The sequence below is a fragment of the Zosterops lateralis genome, assembly GCF_965231275.1.
Source record: "Zosterops lateralis genome assembly, chromosome: 4".
Lineage (NCBI taxonomy): Eukaryota > Metazoa > Chordata > Aves > Passeriformes > Zosteropidae > Zosterops > Zosterops lateralis.
In genome coordinates this window covers 66,855,671-66,877,399 of record NC_139765.1, presented here as the reverse complement: position 1 = coordinate 66,877,399, position 21,729 = coordinate 66,855,671, and positions in this window count along the sequence as shown.

The window sequence follows — 21,729 nt, the reverse complement described above, 5'->3', positions numbered from 1 at the left end:
CTGTGCGTCCCCTAAGCTGCAATGGCTGTATCCAGACCTGAAAACTATTGCTGGACAGAAGCAAGAAAGGGGAAGATTTGTGAGGGGCAGAAAGTTGAAGGGACTCATCAGGGACACACCTGAAGACCAGCAATGGCTGAGATCAATCTGTTATCCCATTGTCTCAATTCCTCACTCAGTGCCTCACAAAAAAAGACAGTGGTCAAATGATATCTCTGAGTCAAACATCTCACGAGCAATTTAAGGGATAACTTGAGTCATCACATTGCCTGGTTTTGGTGCAGGAGCTGCCTGGTACCTCAGACCCCTGGCAGGGGAATGAGTCAGTCTGGCTCAGCTGCAGCCCCTAAGAGAGGAACACATGAGTGGTCAGCATTGTCTCCCAGCTGTGAGCCACTCAGATTCCTGGAATTCCTGTTCCTTCTTTAAGGCACATTTAATGGGCCTTTTGCCTTTTGCCCACATGAAGATTACAGTCCATGGTTCACGTGATGAAGAAATTTGGCCACAACTGTGTTTTACTCATGACAAGCCTTCTCCCCCCAGTGCTGTGGGTACTGAAACTCTAGAAAGCGCTCAAAAAAGCCTCAGGGATCTTTCTAGATGAAAAGCAATATACAAATGTAAAACATTACCATTTTATTTTAAATGAAAAGCGCCGTATTGGAATAAGAAAAAATTTAATAAACTGGCTGCACTTTAGACAGAATGATTCACTGGAAATAATGTGAAAAAATTCCCTTCTTGCTAATATTATAGCCAGAAGTGCATAGACATTCTATCATATGATAATCACAGGACATTTGTAATATGTACTTTGGCATTTTGATATCACATGAATCAAGTATTATGTATTTTAATTGCATGTTGCTATTTGTATTTTTTTTTAAGTCAAACTACAGAATTAAAAGCAAAATCATCCTTTAATTTAAATCCCTCTTTGTGAGGCAGGGAGTTGCATTTTACGCCATGCCTGCACCATACCTGGCCTTTGAGTGTTACCACATTATAACCTTAAATAATAGTAATAACTATTTTACCGTAGCAGAAACAAAGTGGAATATTTTATAGGGGCAGACACAAGTGGAGTCAGCTGCTGTGGGATTCCCCTAGCTTAGTTTTAGCTGTCTGCAAGCAGACGTCTCGTCTAAGCAGGTCATGAAGGCTGGGGAAGAGGTAGGTACCCTCAGAGAGAGATTTGTGCCTCCTGCCCTAAATGTCTGTATTAGAACTGGACTATAATTGCTTTGGGAGTGCTTCTGCTGGTTGTACAAGGCAGCCCCTGACCAGCTTCAGTTAGATGCCTTTCTCAGAATTTCTTTAGCTTTTTTTGTGTAATTCCTTCACCCAGAGTGGTAAAATGCCTCCCTGTTGCCTGCTCCCCTTTGCAAATACTGATTTGATTCACAGGAGACTCTGGTTTTCTGTATTCCCCTGTAGCCATTTTAAATGTAATTTATTTTCTAGATTTTTAATTTAATAGAAGTAAATCAACAGGAATGCAGGTTGCTATGGATGTTTTTCCATACCACAGTTCTTCAGAAACATCAGTTACGTATTTGAAGAAACATCTGCTCTGCACATAGATGAACATATATATAGGAGCTAAACAATATCACTTCAGAGCTTGCAGGGGTTTTTTTACACAAAGCCAGGGGCATAGAAGGGATTTCCTCCAAGTTTTCCTGTGTATTAATAATGAAGATCAGGATGCCACCTTTGCTTCCTCCCCTTCTGAGCATACAGTGAAAGGAAATGGTTCTGGATCGAATCACAAAGAGCAGTGGAAAAAAACAGACTGCACTCCACACTGGCACTCAGAAGTTTAATTATCCAGCACGCTGCATCTTTATGGAAGAAGTAGACAGATAAATCCCATATGTTAATAGTTGGCCCCCTGTGGATGACCTTTGGCTCAAATATTCCATATTGTGATTAATGTCACACAGTTGGATCCAAAACATGCTCATTCCTCAGGCTGCAGAAAAAAAAGGAGATTTAATTTACCTTCCAAAAGCAGAATCTCACCTGATCACTTTTTTTGAGGCTGATTTTATCCCTGTCTGTAGTCTGGGCTCTAAAAAGCTGTTCTGCACTCCCTCTGCTAGGACTTAAGACCCAGCTTCTTATACTGCCTCCACTACTGATTATCTGGGCAACCTGAAATAAGTCATTTTACCTCAGGTTCTGGTCTAGTAGAATGGAGAAAATAACTGTGACTTCCTTACTAACACCATTTGAACTTGCACGTAGAAGACACTGAGGTTCATCTTCAGATAAAATTAGATATTGACCTCTAGAGCCTCAAAGTCTCATAAGATTAGGTAAGAAAATCGTAGATATGCTTGGATTGTGGTTTTCTGGCCACCTTCTCCCCTAATCTTGCCATTTTTATGTGCCTTTGCTTGCCTTCTCCTGTCATTCTAGTGATCTTACGTCATTCTAGTAACACAAACTGTACCTCTGGCACTGGCACAGGTAAGCAGCACCAAGAGCAAACATGTCAGTTTGATCCTGAAGGACACAGGATCTGTGGAGAGGTTACACATCCTATGTAAAATACAGATACACGGTGCCTTGCATTCTGTGGCACTTTTCTAAAAAAATCAGATCCTTAGACATTTACAGTGGGCTCAGGATTATAATGCAGAACATTTTAACAGACTCAACAACACGTCACTGGCATCCTCTGTAGGGCCAAAGCCTGAAGGTGCTGCAAGTAATGATACCAGAATTCCTCCCCATTTGACTTCTCTAGAGTCATGTCTGACACAGAAAGCCTCACTCAGCTAATTAAGCCATTGCTAAAATTGCCACAGCCTTCAAGTTAATTTAGACTGAACCTGTATTTCTGCCTGCCTCATAGATGAGATGGAACAATAAAGCCTGGTGAGGGCTTGGAAACTGCTCCTGCTCCTGTGGACATCATGAGAAATTTTTCTTTTACTGGGCCTAAAAAGACATGGCCAGCTGTCTCCCCAGGGATGATACAGGAAAGTCTGTGGAAATACAGCTGTAATAGCTGGAGACCCAGAAAAACGTGAGACAAAGGCTCTGTCCCTGCCTCCAGCCAGGACACATCTGGACTGTTGTGCAGGCTGGGCAGATTTTTCCATTCCCAAGCTGGTTTATTTACCCAGGCTCTTAGCAGGTTGTACTTGGGGTGGCCCTACAGCAATTGGAGCAGACAATCTCACATCATTTCCCAGTACAAGAAATAATCAAGTGCTCTTTCCTCCGTGGAAGGAAAGATGGGAAGATATTCTCTGTGCTCTAAACCGTAAAGGACATGAAAATTGCAAGGGGCAAGTAGCTTTATTTCTGTCTTTTGTGCAGCAATGATTGCACTGTGGGGACTTTAAATGGGCCAGGTGCACACTTGCAGAGGATCATGCACATGGATCAAGACTCTACAGCATCCTCCATCATAGGATTTCAAAGTGCTGGTTAAACCTAACAATTTGTCCTGGTTTTGGCTGGGATAGAGTTAGTTTTCCTCCTAGTAGCTGATACTGTAAGATATCAACAACCATGGGCATGCTGCAAACACCATGGTTATTGATATCTTACAGTATCAGCTGCTAGGAGGAAAATTCATGCCCAGAATATATAAGCATGTCTAATTTAGAAATGAAAAACTAGATTTTCAACTTTCAACCCTAGTTGAACCTAAGAGGAGAATGAGAGATCGCCATGCCTAAAAATAAAGTGAAAAAAAAAAAAAAAAAAAATTAAAAAAAAAAAAAAATAAAAAAAAAAACCCACCCAAAAAAACAACAAACAAACAAACAAAAAAACAAACCCACCAAACAAACCTGCTGGCCTTTGATATCTAAAGCAAAAGTTGAATCTCTAGTTGTTGAGTTTCCTATATTTCTATGTGGGATTTCCTATGCAGAAATCCATGAACATTATGGTGCCAAGCAGAGAGTCTTGAGCAAACTCAGCATCTCCGGCCCTCTTTGCATGCTCTGCAGAACTGGCAGGTCCATGTCTAAATAGTTTTGTGTGTGTGCAAATCCCCTTGCAGGGCAGGTTAGCCCAGTTTATCATACCACTATTTCTAGTTGCTGAGCACCTAGAAATAATTAATATAGCCAAGCTGCTCTAGTTTTTCCATAATTTCCATGAATACAAAAAAGCCACAGGATGGCAGATGAATTAGAGAAGTGGTAGAGGTGACAGAGACTTCCAAGCCAACACACTGGGCCTTGTAGCAGTTCTGGGAACAGGAGTCAGAGCTCCAGGTTCTCACTGTCCCAGTAACAGGCAGGTTGCACACTGGAGTGTGTGCTCACCCCAGAACTGTGTCTGTGATCACCACATGACATCACCAACTGTCTCAGGCCCTTCTTAGGCAGTCACACCATAAAATTCTGCCTGAATTATCTCTAGTCCTGGATGCAGTTGGGATTTCTGGGGTCATTCTTCCTGGGGAAGTTGTGCTAAAATAAGTTCAAAGTCTCTCTGATTCTTTCTCAGTGAGTCATTCATCATGGGAGTGCTTGCCTTGGTCCTCTAGACACATGGGGAGAACTGTGGGAAGAAACTGAAGAGACAAAGTAAATGGGATAGAATCCCAGGGGAAAGCAGAGCCATAGTCTGCACTTCCAACCATGGCTGAGAAGCTGGGTTGTGTATTAGTGTATTGTGTAAATCGAGAAAGAAAATATGGGGAATGCTGTATCAGAGCCTTCAGCAATGGGTAGTGAAGGCACACTGTGAGCACAATAGGTCCATTTCAGCTTAATCAGTTTAGAATTTCAGCTGAGTCTCTTGTCACCAATTCTGCTACAAATAGTAATGGAGTAATGACAGCAAAGCAAGCAATTAACTGAAATAGGTTTCAAACTATTTTCCTGGTTTCCCACTTGAAATAAATCATTATTCTGTCCCTAACTCTTCAATTTTATTGTCTGCCCCCTGTGGTTTAGTAACCAGCTGGTATTCCTTGTGAAGAAATCAGCAGGTTGATTGACGCTGTGGCTACCCTGAAGTCCTCTGAGGCTGTCTTATTGACTGACCATATCTTAGATAAGGTTGCCAGTAAATTATAGCTCTGCTTAAGAGCATCTGCCTCGGGGCTGCTCTCCCCTCATTATAAATCCTGATCTAATCCTGCACGTCTCCTAAATTATTGGAGAGTACAATTCAAGAAGTGGCTTCCCCAGTGAATATGAAATGAAATAAACTATTCCTACATAAGGTAAACATGACTACTCAAGAGTGAAGCTAAGCATTTTCAGGGCCAGTCTCCTGATTTTCATGTGGTTTCCAAAGGAAAAACATATCACCACTCCTTCTAATGTTGACTGTTATCTCACCACAATCAGTTCTAAAAATCAGTTTGAAAGTTCTACCCGTCAGTAGAACTACTTGTCAGTATTTCTATCTGCAAGAACAACATGCATGACAATTCAGGTGGCAGCCTTAGGAAATGTATTGGGTAAGTCACTTTAAAGTCCCCAGCCTACCACAGAAGTCCTTGGGAGATGCTTCAAGGCCATGCCAAAATACAGAAAAGACATTTAATTTATGAGATCAATGAATGTGAGAGAGCAAATGGAAAAGGGATAAGCTTATCTTAACATCTTTTTGTGTTAGGTAGATAAATTACATTCTGGATTGCTGGATGAGTTTCAACACATCAGTGCTGATGGAGATGAGTTAGTCCATCTTATAACTGGGAGCAAAAGTATCTCATTAGTGGAGTCATCCTATTATACTGAAAAAAGGGTGAGGAAAGGAACCTGTTAGTGCTCCTGTTGGATCAGTATCTACTCCAAGTTCCAGTAACTTGAAGCAATTTCAAACAACTGCTGTCACTTTCTGTGGTCTTATACCAACCCCACAGCACCCAAGTCCAGCTTTGCAGGTCCTGTCTGAGCTCTGACCTGTCTTGAACCTCTCCTTTTGTGAGAGCCCTTTCTCTGGAAAAAGCCTTACATTGTATGTTGACTTTATGCAAATACAAAAATAATGTTTGAACACTGTTAGATGGGTGGCTTATTTATACCTTTATATTTTCACCAGGATAAATGGGAAGAAACTGAATTTATTTCATTCAGAGGGAAATGTGCATTTAGGAATTAAATTAATGAAATCTGTAAACCCACACCAAGGTTACATGGCAGTTTGACTCAAGATAACATTAATGACTTATTCTAATTATGCATTAATGTCTCAGATTATGTTTATTGCACAGCATTTCCTTTTGTCTAAGAGAAGTTTATTGTTCACCCAGCTCCAAATACAGAGTGAATTTTGACATCTCTGGTGGGAAATCAACAATCTGTCTCATTGCTGCTGCCATCTATGTGAGCTGTTTACTAGATCATTTATTTGTCCTGAGCTGGATTGGGATGTCAGACAACAGAAAGAGAACACTCATCTGAGGGCATGGTGGGACTACAAACAGATCATCCTTCATCAGCCCAAGGAAACACTGCCTGTCCTGGGACAGCCCTCACAGGATCCTCTTGGGAACCTTTCTTGTGCTTCCTCCTGATCAATCATAGTATAAAGACATAAAAAGTCTGTAAAGAGTGGCTGTAGTGTTCAGGTTGAAATTTTTCACAACCCATTTACAAAAGTAAATTCCCAAGGGGTATTAGACAAGATACAAGAAAAGGACAAACATCATACATGATACCCCCCTCTCAGCCTCCTGAACTGACTGCAGATTTCTACTAATTTCTACAAAGAGATGAAGATTTCTAGATACAACCCTGCATCGATCCTTTTTTTTCCCTTGGACCTATCCAGCCTCCCCTTGAATTCAAGTGAGACTCTGGCAGTATCTTTTGGCAAGAAATTTCAAAGCTTAGTAATCTTTGCATTCTGCACTGTTTAGTAAGGTTTTTTGTAAATGTTAATCACTGTTGCTTAGTACAATTCTACTTAAAGGAAACATTATCCTATGGTCAATGAAGACAAACTTCTGTAGGCTTCTCTGGTGTTAGATCTCAGCAGTATTGTTTAATCCAAGCCCCCTCAAAATCAGCAAGAGATTGTTAATTTTTGTTAGGTCCACAATTCCTGGCTGACTAGAAAAAGAAGTACAGATTGTAATTTAGTCCAAGTGAAGCTTCATCTCTCCCTAAGTACCCAGTACCCTTTATTGCAGTTCTGGCTTTGTAATCCTGCTTTAGTTTCTAGCAGGATTCATCAAAACAATAATTTCACTTCAAAAAAAGCTGCAGAGTGTTTTTTAAAGATAGATGAAAGGCTGAGTGGTGAGGGGGCTGGCCCACGACAATTACTGAAACAAATAGGTTCAATAAAAAGCTCTGCTCTCATTTACGTGGCTACAAGACTCATCTTGCTACATTGTGTCTCCTTTTATCAGAGAATTTAAATCTGAATTATCTCCTTGTAATTCCCTCAAATTTATGCCATTTGTATTCTGGTTTTGATCAGCTGTTTCTTCTGTGTTATTAACTCAGGCAGAGGCACCCTGTAACTACAGCATACTTCAGTGCACTCTCTTATTTATGTACTTACAGATAACTTCAATATTTCCCCAAACAAGATGTGCCACTGTGACCCATAGAGTCAATACATATTGCATTTGCATTCTTTTATAATGCAAGGCAGTTGTAGAATTACGTACAAATAGACCTCTGGGGGCCTGACCTCCCAGCTGTATTAAATAAATCCCCTTAGCACAAAGGAGGAAGAAAGGGAAACAAAAGGCTTCCTGCTGGCTTTTCCTGGAAGCACAGAAGTGAAATAATTCACTTCAGTATCCTGCGGAAATAAAGGATGGTTATAAAACATCAGAAATCAATCTTTAGAAAAATACAGCCCTAGAAGTGAGAGAAAGAACAACTTGGCTGTAGAAAACAGTGGAGTTTTCCCAGTGTATTCACTCACCATCATAACCCTGCAGAAAGCATTTAGTCTTTACTCAAACTAAATGTCCTTGAGCTGCTGGGGAAATCATAAGGGGAAAGTGCAGCACTTGGATGGACATAGTTACAGGGTGAGTTTTGGCAGGAGTTTATATAAACTCCTCTGAGAGGAGTTACACTGAGCTGCAAATTTGTCTTTATTGGTACACATACAATATTCAAGCTGACTCTGATCTGATAAAAACAGCTGTTCAGACATAATTTCTGGCTTTCTTGCAAAATACTTAAGTGAAAAATTGAAAACAATTTTGTTTCAGTTTAAAATCAAACATTTTTTTCAGGATTTGTTCATGTATTAACCACAACCCACATGCCTTCTTAAGACTGTTAACAAATATTTCCATTTAGTCTAAAAACGTGTTTCTGGGGGAAAATAAATTTTCTTTTCAAAATACCAATTCTCTTAGCAAGACTGATGTTAGACTTCGGGTGATCCTGGGCTGACCCTGTGATGTGGGTGATTCTGTTTGCTCTTCCTTATGGAAGCTTCCTATGCATTAAACCCTGGATAAATGGCATTTCCATTGCCTGTAATACCAAGTCATTCCCTGTGTGTCTCTCATTGTCTGGATTCCCTGGACTTAATGACAGTGGAGGGATGATGAGTGGTGTTTTTCCGTGTGTTCATTCCCAGAAAGAGACAGAATGGAAAATCAATGGGTTTTTTTCTAACTTATGTATGTGTTAACAGAATGAATTTTTTGGAGAGGGAAGCTCAGTAGTGTTTACTCATGGCCCCTTGTTTTTGTCCACTGATGTCATTGTCCTGGTCTCACAGCATCCAGAGTGGAGACACACATTTTGTTAGCAATTAAATGAACGGAAAAAGGCTGGCAAAAGTGTTCCCTGTGGCACATTTGATTTCAGAGACTTCTGAGATCAAGGGATCAGAGGGAGCAAGCTGAAACTTACCATGTGTCACCAGCCCTCCTAGGACCTGCCACATCTTGCATATAAACATGATTTTACCAGTCCAAGCACTGAACCTGAGGCCCTGTTTGCATATGGCACCATATGCCAGATTTTTGTTTGCAAAATCCAAAGTGGGAATGATGGGGATATAATCAAAAGTCCCTGACTGGGAGGTGTTAGGCAAATGGTTCTGGTTCTGGTTTCACTCCATCTCCTTTGTTAATCTTATTATTCAGGGACTACTTAGAGCCATCTCATGCTCATTTAAACTAAACACATAACCCAATTAAAAGAATCCTGAGCTATTTAGATCTATGGAATTAGGCTGAATTTCTGTGCTTCTGACATTTTAGGTCATTCAGGGCTCTAAAGCATGAATATCTATATAATCAGTTTATCTTCTCCCATCTCAATCATCATTAATAAATAGTACATATGGGTTAGGAGATTGTCATATTTCATATATGACACAACAGTTTCAGCCAATTCCTATATTACTGGATACTGCAATCCCTTGGTACAGCTCTATGTCTGACTACAGGATACAGGACTTGGGTCTGAAAATCCACTTGGGTGCCTGGGACCATGGGAATGTGCTGAGGTGATGGCAAGAAAGGACAGAGGAAAAGGGTGGAGCTGGAAGCATTTTGTCCATCAGCACAAGAGTTTTCCTAGCAGAGCTGGAGTCTTCCCAAAGGCCTGATGGCTTTTTTTCTGCTGTAGGAAATAATCTGCTAACTAGAGACTTCAGAGTGGAAGGAAACAAGGAGAAGGGGGTAGTTAGATGAAACAATGAAATGCTTTTCTCATCAACTGTACTTAAATCCAGCTGCAAGTCTATCTGTTTTGTTAGGAGCAGGCAAGCAAGGTATTTCCAGGGGATTCTCACAAGGTTGTGATTAAAAACAAGGAATGTGCAAGAAGTGCCAATTTAACTGAAACAAGGGTGAGAAACTCGTGACAAAGGGAGCTCAGCAGATAATTCCACACACAATTTGTTCTCTGAATTCTGTACTATTTATATTCACAAACTATTCATGAACAGATTGCAGAAATTAAAACAAACAAATGAGGAAACGTTTATTAATGATGGAATACTTGATATACAATATGTTATGAGTTAGAGATAATTCTTGGTCTCCAAATTGTATCAGCCAGGGCTGTGTGACTTGTGATTTGCACAGTGTCCCTTTGTCACACGAGTGAGAAGGCTCTGCAGGACAAACCCAGCACAATTCATCTCAGCTTTGAGGTATCAGAGTGGGGAGCTGGAGCTGGAGAAGGTGCAGAGGAAGACAGCTGAAGTCAAGGGATGGAGAAGCTGCCTCACAAAGAGGCAGAAAAGGCTGAAACTCAGCTGCCATTTGGAGAAGAGGCAGCTGAGCAGGGATATGACTGAGGTCTGTCTGTTCACTGAGGTGCTGGGTTAAAGGACACAGTTATCCCTGAATACTATAATAAGTACAGCAACACGAGAGCTGCTTCTTGGGGGGGATCCGTGAGCTGAAGCACTGCTGCCCAAGGTGCTCTGCCTGGGGACATGACAGCACCAGGCCTCCCAGGCCATTCTGTGGTTCTGTGACACCATCATAGATTGGCTCACCTTGGTTTTGGTTTGAAAAATCTATGTCAGATCCCACATCCCTGCTCATGGGCTTGGACTACTACATGGATTCTTTGGCACTCACACAGGAGGTGGGCTTTCCACCATCAGAAGTGCCATGAATTAAAAGTGGTAGGATGAGTAGAATTTTGCTACTTTTATTATTAGAATGAAAGAACCTCACAAAGACAGCAAATGTGATTTAATTTCTATAGGCTCAGCTATAGAATGTTTTGTGCTCAGCTCTTTGGTCAGTAGATGTCAAGGGCAAGGAGTTCATTAAATACCACACAGCCTTCACAATGACTTTTACCTCCTCAGCTTGCTTTCCTGCTTTCCTGACACAGCTTTAAATTGCTTGAAGGTACTTCTCTTTCTCACCCATGCCTTCTCCTTTCACTCCTCTGTGCTCTTTCACACTCTGAATATGCATTTGAACCTGACAGACACAGATCCCTGCTATGCACCAGGGCCTTGACTTTTTTTCTTCCTTTTTTTATACTATTTTCTTCCTTTGTACCTGCAAATTACTGTGAGTGTGGTTTTCTGTCCTCAGTTATAGGGAAGGATAATTTGTGCCTCTCATGGGGCTTAGCAAAACTGCAGGCACTGGTTCCTTTTTGGCCAGCTCTGGAAAACAAAATGCACCTGCAGCTGTGTGTCTGTGGCTGCAAATTATAAGGATAATGCTAAGACAGGACTAGGAATTTTCCAATGAGATGGATTTTTACTAGAAAACAAAGAAAACTCATGCATCTGAGCTAAGGGGTTTCTGTGGGAATTTTCACACCAGTTTCAGCAACAATGACATTCCTGAGAAAATCTACACAACATGATAATCAGCTTGTCCTACATCAGAATAGTAAGAATTCAGAATTTAGGGTATTTTCTTAAGATGAGGGAGCCAAGGTCAAATCCTGATATGCCTAGATGACTCTGAGTTCTCACATCTCCAGTGCATGTCCAGCCTGCAATGCCTCCTTCTCAATGTCCTCATTTGAAATTGTCTGACTCAGCTTTAGTCTGATTGCCTCAGCACTCACAGGACTTAATAAGACTGAGGTTCACAGCTGGGCTTTCATTTAGACAGGGCAAAGTCAGGCCTCCCTTTAGACTGAAAGTGGTATAAAACTTTTAAAGTTCCAAACACAATGTGCATCCCATCTTACCAAGGCAAAGCTAATAAAAAGCTTTGCTGGTGTTGTTTCTTTTTCAAATGTCTGTTAATAACCATAAATAACTTTGAAATTCAGGCAGGGTTAGTTCAGATGAGTTGAGGTGCTCCATGAGTATGCTGTGGGCCTTTTTGTCCAGTAAGAGGATACACACAAGCATTATCCTTCTCCATGTGAGAAAACAGTGCACATATTTTACAACTCATTTCCCTCTTTAAGGCTGTAATCACATGAGAAGAACCCACTTGGTCTATCCCCCACCAAACAGCCCTGGGCAGCTGTAGTGGAAGGAAACCTGGTAGTGTAGCCATATGAAGAGATGTCTGTGGCTCTACACTGGGCTCCCACTTCCCTTTCCATGCTGCAGCACAGCTGAGGCCAAGGCAGGCAGTGAGACCTGTCTCTCACAGAGCTGCTGTTGCAGGTCCTTCACCATGAAGGGTTTCTCTTAGATTTAAAAGTTCTAGTCCACATCCAGGACCAGGTACCAGAGCACTTTCCCCCACTGATGCTGCTAATCCTGACCTACTTGTAAATATGGCAATGAAAACTTTGGTGAAAGGCATGAGGAGCTTGAGGAACTTGGAAGAACCTTTTTTGTGTGGTTTTTTTTTTGGTGTGTGTGGTAGGAGCCTCTTGCTTCTAAAGAACTGATCTGAACAGGAAGAATCTTAGCTGAGTCCTCTGAGCTTCACTGCTCAGTGACAGATGACATTTCTCAGCCTTGTCAGAAAAGAACACCACTAAATTTGGAGCTCTGTCTCATTCTCTGCTTCATTAGAACATAATGAGGCAAAATTACAGGGTTTGCTGGCACTGCTCAGGAATTCAGCACCATGACTGTCCTCAAAGCAGCCAAGAAAGAGAGTTTCCAGCCCCTCCTGCAGCACCTGGCACAGGCTCTGGGGAAGTGCAGAAGATCCACTCAGGCTTTTTCTGGGATAGGAAAGGAATCCTCAGTAGCCCCAAAGGGACCAGGGGCAAGCAGAGGAGATGTAGCAGCTGAAGGAGCCTGGAGCAGAGCTGCTCCAGCCCTGCTGTTCCTCAAGGCTGTGAGGGGCATTAATGGGCCCCATGTGCTGCAGGAATGCAAAGCTCTGCGTGGGCTGGGAGATTTATGCTCTTGACATTGGGGGGATTTCCTGGCTAAGGGCTGATTGCTTTGGACTGTGTCTCTGCTCTGAATTACTGTGATTTTATTGAACAGCAAACCTGAGGGAGCAGCAAAGCTGGAGATGGGGGCTTGTCCTGTGTAAGATCCTGCTGGTTTAACCTCACGTTTCTGAGGCTGTGCAGCAGGAATTGTCATTGTTTAATGAAGTTTGCATTTAGTTGTCATTTAAATGTCATTAAAAGATGAGACTGGCCTCGTTATGGTTGTTTTCTATTTTATGTCTTCCACAAGGCCCAGCAGTGAAGGTATGTAGGAACAGAATAAAACTATAGTGGTTTCCCAGTCCTCAACAAGGTATGGAATGTGCCAAGCCACAGATGGTATTTTTATGTTTTAGCAACCTTCCGTCATTTCAGTGATTTTTATGTAGTTTTTCATTAACGAACTCATGTAAACTGCTGGCAGCCCAAACACCCCATAAGTCAACAAAACATTGTGATGAATTCCCTGCTTTCATTTGATCTGTACCTGCTGTTTGGCAGTACTACACCTCCTACACAGTATTTAGGTGTTGGGTGTTGTGTGGGCTGTAGAGTAGTTTAATTGACAGAATGATATAATTGGGACCAACATCAGAGATGCAATTTTTTGTTCATCTTGGACTGCTGACCACTACTCCTGAAGTTGAGATGCCCATGGGGAAAACTCCAATGTGTTTGAAGGATCTGACTGAGGTGACATCACCTGAAGACACAGACATTCAGTCAGCAGCTCAAGGGCTCAAGAACTTTGCTTTTATCTGTGTAACCCAGTGAGACACTCAACAAAGGTTTGGATGTTCAGATGGTGAGAGGAAATGTCAAAGCAGGCAGACTGACATACTCCAAAAGGAAAGGAAAACTGTGAGAAGAAAATGAGTGGCTCTGGTGAGGATGTATGCACAGAGGTAGAGATGTCAGTGACATAGGTGGAGATGTCAGTGGGATGGAGGGAGGAAAAAAAAGCATAAGGTTCAGAGATTTGGTTTCTGCCTGTGATTTAGGTCTGTGCTCAGCTTGCAATAGTTTGGTTTGAATGTATACACAGAATAAAGAAAATCACAGATCATAAGAACAACAAAACTTGAGGAAAACAAGATCTTGTCTGAAGAGACCTCCCCCTCTGGCCACCACAGGGTTAACAGAACTTTTATTCCCCAGCCCCTTATTGACACAGAACTGTCAGGCTCCAGTGTGAACCTTGAACACCTGTAGTTCATTCCTGTGGTTCTCTCTATATTCAAACAAGACAGAAATTTAGTCGGGTAACTCACTTAGAAAAGTCTTCTCTTTTTCCCCATACTTCTCATATTGCAGTGTATTGCTGGCATTGTTTAAAGTGTTACTGGCAAATAATATTGCTTTGTACCTTATAAATAGAAATCAGGCAGCAAATAGAATTAAATGTGGACTGAAAGGCACAAATTCCTGAGCAGAACAGTCTGTGTGTCTGACAGGAAGTAGACAAACTTTGTTAAGTTTGCCCAGGACCAGCCTAATTTGATCTTGGACTTTTTAATTTTTTTTTGAAATGCGGTTTTACATGTCTACAAAATGTAACAGCTACTTGCAGCTGAAAACAAAGCCAACAAAATAAGATCTCTCCAGGGCATTCCAAATTATTTAAACCTGAGCTTTTCCAGCATTCCTGTGCAACAGATAACACTTAACAGTAGGTTAAAAATATACAGCATCAGGGTTATATAAGCAAAAAATAACAGCAGATATTTGTGAAGGACAGATTAGCAACAAATCCTTGTTCTGGATGATGGGATTGAGTGAAGTCTAATAAATTTTGCCAATCACACCAAACTAAGTGGGGAACTGGACACTTTGGAAGGGAGAACCACCCTGCAGAAGACCTGGATAGGCTGAAGGGATGTGCTAACAAGAACCATATGAAGTTCACCAAGGATAAGTGTAAAGTCTTGAACCTGGGAAAGCACAATCCAGGAGTGCAGCAGAGGCTGGGACCAGCCCAGCTGGGGAACAGCTCTGTGGGAAGGGCCCTGGGGGTCCTGGTGGGCAACAAGCTCAGGATGAGTGAGCTCTGTGCTGCTGCTGCAAAGAAAGAACAGGTGCTGAGCTGCATCAACAAGGGCAGAGAGGAAAAAGTCATCATCCCACTCTACTCAGCACTAATCTGGCCACACCGGGAATTCTGTGTTCTGTTTTGGTCCACACATCAAAAAGAGGTGTGGGCTAGAGAGGGTGCAGAGAGGGGCCACAGAGATGACCCAAGGATTGGGAAGCCTGTTGTATGAGGAAAATCTGGGTTTGTTCAGCCTTGAGAAATGTTAGGGCAGACCTTATCACCATGTTCCAGTATTCAAAGGATGCTACAAAGGAGATGGAGACTCTGTTTTCACAAGGAGTCTCATAGAAAAGATGAGTTAGACAAGTTATTCCTGGGGAGGTTCCAGCTGGACACAAGAGGAAAACTTTTCATAGTGAAAACAATCAGCAACTGAAATCATCTCCTCAGGGAAGTGGTGGATTCCTCAACATTAGACACTTATAAGATTAAACTGGACAGGGTCCTGGTCCATCTAGACCGTGCTTTTGCCAAGAGAAGTTGTATGAGATGATCCTTGAGGTCTTTTCCAACCTGGTGTTCTGTGATTCTAGGATTCTATGACATTCCAATTCTTTAAACTGCATAAAACATCAACTGTGCTGCAATTCTGGAGAGTGCTGGTGGGGAATTTCACCAATCTTTCAGGATTTTCCATCAGGTTCTGTACTACAGAGGCATCTATCACATAAAATAGGGAGCAGATTAACTTCTTTGCATCTTCAGTTATTTTTTTTAATGTGTTGATTAATTTTATAGGGTTTTTTTTAGTTTTGCTTCCAGTTGCAACATTGAACATTGTGGACATTTTTGGTGACAATTAGAATGAAGAATGTAGAGTTTCCAACAGCGTCTGTCATTTTCTGCTGGGGTAGCAAGGTCTTTTGGAAGATTAGGATTAATCTTTCCTGTTTCCTGGCTCCTAAAGATAGCATCCAAACCCTCCCCTAACTGCTCATTCCACAGCTAAAAGCTCTCCTTATCAAAGATCTGTTCACACCCCTCCCTCTCTTCTTCCTCAGCTTGCTTCCTCTGTGGTATTTTAGAACAAGATTTAGCCACCCTGACAGTTTCCATATCAATATCAATTGCATCACTGAGTTGCAAGACTCCAGTCTGGTGACAGCTAACTGGAGGTTCCCTCTATAGGCATTTTTGGGGCTTTTTGTAAATGGCCAAAATCAAAAAAATGTTGGATTAGAATCATAAAATTTTCAGTTTTGGATTGCAAACTTTGGAACATTTTCTTTGTGAGATTTACATCAGAAGTCTCTTGGAGAACGTATCTCCTCTGAAAACACATTTTGGTTTTGGAGAAGCCCATCTTTTCTCTCTGATTTGTCTGGAAAATCAGGAGGAATCAATGTCACCTTTGCTTTGCTGGAAAAATCTATTGCAGATTCTGCTAGAGGAGGAAGAGCTGCATGTATACCCAGGGAGGTACACAGAGATCTGAGCTCTTGAACCTAGCTGGGCATGGACCTGCCCTGAGAGCAGCCCCAAACTCCTTGTCTTTGCATCAAGGTGCTGCCATTTTCCCCCTTTCTGTAACACAGGAAGAGGCCTTGACTGCTGACACCCAGCAGGGGTGCATCACTGGGGCACTGAAATCACAAACAAGGACTGAGTTGTGCTCAGGACTCTGCTGAAGCCAAAGTGGGTCCTTTGCAGACCCAGATCTGGAGCTTATTCCATGATCACAGCTCGGATTGATGTACATGATCCCACACTGTGGCAAAGCTCCCATTGATCTTCATTATGCAGGATGAGGATATGAGTGAGATGGGACTGAGGAAACACTTAAAGAACAGGAGACCTTTATAAGTATTTTAATTACCCTTGCTTTAAAATTGTAACTGTGATCTGTGGCAATAATTTATGCAGCAGATTGGTAGTAAAAGTATTGTGCAGTCAGGGTGATATTGCAAATGGGAATTTAATAATTGCTGATTATTTTAGAAATGTTGCCTTGTAAAAAAAGACATAGGAATAAGTGATAATCAAGGGTGAAGGGAATCACTGCTGTTGATTTAAAAGCTTGCTGAGGCAGATTTGAAATCCCAAACCCAGAGCATTTCTTTCAGCAAATAAAAATGCAAAGAGGAACAGACTGGTGGAGTCTTGTTCGAACAACTGGCAGGCAAGTAGCAGTAAATCATAAAAAAAACATTTCCTAAACTTTCCCTTTTAATAAATTAGGTGTTGTTTGTAAAATAGCTTGGGAGAACATGTTAACACAGAACTGCTAGCTAGATAACAAGCCAAATTCATCTCTGCATTTCGGCCCAATTGCACCAGGGATGAATTTGGCTCTGTCTCTCTACAAACATGAATCAAGCTGTTTGCATTTTGTCATTACACTATCCCTGACCCAAGTGTATACATTTCCTTGGCAACAGCAATTAAAAGCCTGACAAAAACACTACACATTATCTGCATAATTTTTTTCTTCCTAAGCAAAAGTTGTATTTTCCCACTCCTGCCTCTCCCTAAGTAAGGAAGATTAAGGGGCCCATCCAGTTTCCTGTGAAACTGAAGATAAAAATTCCTCTGGTTTTGACAGCAACAGCAGTGCTTTCTTCATTTAGTGATTATTTATTTGATTGATGGCTGAGTCCCAGGCAGCGGTCCCAGCTCTGTTGGCTCTGTGTTTGGCTTGTAAAACTTCTCTTGTCCATGACCATGTCCATTCTCTTCCAAAGAAAAGAGGAAGGTGGAGGCACCACGGATGCACTGGGAGCCTTCTGGGTTCCCAGGTGTTTGGGGGAGATGGCATCAACTAAAAGGGATTTCTTTGGGAAATTCACCAAAAGTGAAAGCTGTGTGGGTATTTTAGGACCATGTATATCTGTTTAACCGAGACACTCACCATATCCCTCATGGATTTTTTCTCGATGGAATATTTTGATGTATTTAAACCCTCTTCCAAATCCTTATCAGGTTTCTCTTCCTGATTCAAAGCAATCCAAGACTAAATAAAGTGTATAGCTAATAATTGCAGGAATTTCCATAATGGCTTTTCTCAGCTAGATATTCCAATTAGAATGAGAGAATTTGCATGTGCATCAGTTATAATGTACAAGATAATATTTAATGGGCATCAGCAAGCCTCTGCTCAGAGCAGATTCCAGTCCCCATCTTTAGGGAATTTTCCATGCAAGTAAGTTTAGTCCTGTCAAATTCTCTTTTCAGAGGAAACCCAATGAGTGTTTCAGGGTTTATGCTCCCAGGCTTTTGGCAGTTGCTGCATCTGAGGGTGATGTATTTATTCTCTAAGCAGAGAGCTGAGCTGTTGACAATGCAAACTCTAAGGAACACTCACCTCTGGAGACAGGAGATATTTACCTGGAGATAAAATAGCTCTGCTCACTTGGGATGGCTGTACCTGATATGTAGCCTTCCAGCTGTCATTGCAAGGAGTTGGGAGATGACCAGAGTCATCACACCCACTGCAGTCAGTGGTTCAAGAGAAGACTTGTTATTGGTGCCCTGTGAAGTTTTTTTTTTTTTTCTTACCTGACTAATGGTAAGAAAAACAGCAAGAGGCAAAAACAAAATCTATTTTCTTCCTGCCTTGTGTGCTTGCATGGCAACATGATAACCCCACTGCCAGAATCAGCAGCCCTTTTCCATTAGCAAAACTGAGCAGTCGTTACCACCACACTGAAAAAGAGCCCAAATCTGCTTTTTGCAGCTTCTGAGAGACAGGCTGCAGGAGGGGGGCCTGTATTTTCCACATCTGTTTCCTCCATCCACCTCTCGTTTGCTGCTGCAGGGCAGGAAACACATTTCTCTGTGCACCAGCCACTGACCCCTCTGGGAGTCAGGCTGTGAGCAGGGCTGGAAGTCCTTCACACTTCATCTGGTGGAGCTTTGAAAACATGGATTGCTGTTAAACCCAGCCTGACTTGCTGTGTCAGGGCAGCAGCCTGAGCAGAGAGTGTTTACTTTGGGTAGAGTAAAGAAAAAAGGAAAGGGCAAAAAAGAAGTCAGTGAAGGGAGGGAAAAACAATGAAACCTGGCCTCACCAGCAGTATTTTGATTGCTGTGCATGTCCTTGTGAGGAGCTGGTTTCTTCATGGATGTGCCCTGGCTGTCCTGTCACACTGACCTGCAGATCAGTTCTACCAAGAGTCCCCTTACTGCCCACTTCTCCCTGCTTCATAAATCTCGTTCAGGATGTCCTCTGTGTAAGAGGAGCCATGTTTGAGTCTTTCTTGCTGTGAACAGGTCCCTAAAATCCATCACCTGACTCCAACACCTTCCCTGTCGCCCCCCAAAGATCCCAGTCCCAAGGCAAGGTTGTTCCCTCTCTGCCCTTTCCCCCTGACTCCCCTGACTCCCCTTTAGCCTTTACATGCTTCAGGATAGTGGCAGCTGTGTGACACCTCAACATGATCTGCCAGAGAACTCTCCCACTTGCTCCAGTGCTTCCTTGGGGCATGTGTCTATTGGAACTTGCAAGGGTGTTTGCCATAGCAAGAATGTGTCTCTATTTCTAAGGCTTGAAAGCATAGAAGATGTTGTTCTTCCCCACCCATCCTCTCCTGACAAAGAGTGTTTGTGAGCAATTGAAGATAAACACTTGTCATTAAAAAAACTTGTCATCTCTTTTCCCAGTAACCTCTCGGCATCTGGCCCCTGTCTCTGCTGCAAAGCCAGATAAGTTCCCTTCTTGATTTCATCCATCTCATTTTCACACTTTCCAAAACTTGAAGCTTGCACACTGACAAGCTCTTGAGACTGATAGAGAATAGCCTGTGTTAAGCAAAAACGCCAGCCAGGTCTTCACTGTCTTTCCCAGAACCTCCCACAGCATCTTATTTTGTTCAGCAGAGGCCAGAGTGTCATTTCAGAGATCAGCTCTTCAGCTTGAGTCTCCCAGCATCACTTATGGGGGTCCCTTCTGAGCCTGACTCCCTCATTAATAAGAGAAGGGAGACAAAAAGGAAAAGAGATTTTTAAGAGATTCCTAGGTTCTGCAGCAGAAACCACAAGGCAGCACTGACTTGTACCCATGAAGAACACGATGGATTCCCCTGTGAGGCAGGCAGAGGGTGCAGAGGGTTGTGCCCCTCTCAGATGTGCACAGGTACCCATGGCTGGGTCACAGGGGAGGCTGTGGCAGGAGGAGAGTGAGAGATGCAAGGAGCAATAGCAGAGCAGGAGCAACACGAGGTGCTCTGAGGTGACATCGTGACTCCCTTCAACATTTGCTGCATCATAAGCAAAAATCAGTCAGAGGCAGTGTTGTGTCTCCCATACTGGGAAGGATGTGCCTTTGTCTTCACCTCAACCTCACCTTTTAATCCCCAACGTTCTCCTTAATGAGACTGCTCTGGCTGTTCAGCAGATACGTGTGCAAATGAGTCCCCTGTGTGCACAGAACTGCAGGGTTTAGTGTGGGGTGTTGGTAGAGCTCTAGGATTATATACAATTAGACTGTCTAGACCACATTCAGCAGGGATGTGGACAGGGTGAGGGTTACCAGCTGGGAAATCAGATATTCAGTGAGAGGGTGGGCAGCTGGCTTGGAGCAGGAGAGGAAGCCAAGTGGAAATGTAAGAAAGCACGGAATAAATTACCACGGGGCCGGACGTATTGTACACCCTCAGCTTCTTTGCACTGGCTGTTCCCTGTGCTCTTCTGCAACAGCTCAGCCCTTCGCAGTCTTGCATGTCTTTCCTCCTCCAGATCACTGTCAGCATGGAAAATGGCATTGCTTTCTATTAACACTGGGTCAGTGAGACACAAATTGGGCAATGATCATAGAATCATGGAGTTCTTTAGGTTGGAAAAAACCCTTAAGATGATCAGCTCCAACCATTAAGCCAGTGCTGTCAAGTCCACCACTAAACCATGTCCCCAGGTGCCACATCCAAATGTCTTTTAAATCATTCCAGGGATGGTAATTTCTCTTGCTTCATACAGAGGGACTGTGGCAGAACAAAACCTGAACTCAGGTCCCCTAGATGTTCTTCTAATCCTTGGACCATACTCACATCCATGGTTCTTCTCTTCCAGTCCTGAATGAATGAATGAATGAATGACTGAACCTGGGATGTTCACCTTGTAACCAGTATAGGAGTGCTCCTGTAGAAATCAGAGTCCTGATCTATCTGACATGCCACAGCAAGTACTTCTCATGCTGAAAACAAAAATGTCCTATTTCATTCCTCTTGATATTCCCTCCAGTCAATGGGGCCCAAACCTACCCCTGCACCAGTGCTGAGTATTGAGGGGTTGCACAGGGGAGGTGACTTGTCCCTCAGGCTCATGGCACAGAGATTGTTTTTCCCATAGGAAGCAGGTGGAGGCGTGCCTTGGTGACACTGTGTGGCCCTGTTGGACGTGGTGGGCACAGACCACCCTGGGTGGATGGCCCCTGCTCTTGCTCCTTTGCATTGGGCTGTGCTTTGCCTGGCACTGGTGTTTTGAAGCCAGATGGTCCTGCAGCTTGTTGCTTCTTGCAGTTGGGCTCTGCCAGCCTGAGCAGACGGATCTGAGGGGCCTCAGAGAGAGCAGGAATCTGCATTTGCTGAAGCGTAGGAGCTATTTTAAACACATCAGCAAAGTCTGGCATGGAGAAGACCCTGCTGCCTCAGAAGCATATTTAGCCAATCTGATACAGAAACCTGATCATATTTTACAGAGCACATCATTTACCCTGCTCCAGGCATGGCCTGGGACTGGGATGCTTCATGCAGTTCCAGCCATTGGGAAGGAGAGCCCTTTGAGAAAAACCACAGTATTTCATTGCATGAGCTGGAAAACCAAGCCCCTAAATTCATCTGCTTCTTTATTTACTCCTCCCTCACTGCTGTTGGAGGATCTTCAGGTACCTCTTGGCACCAATCCTGTACCCTCCCACTCTCTATCCACACTGAAATAGGACAAGAG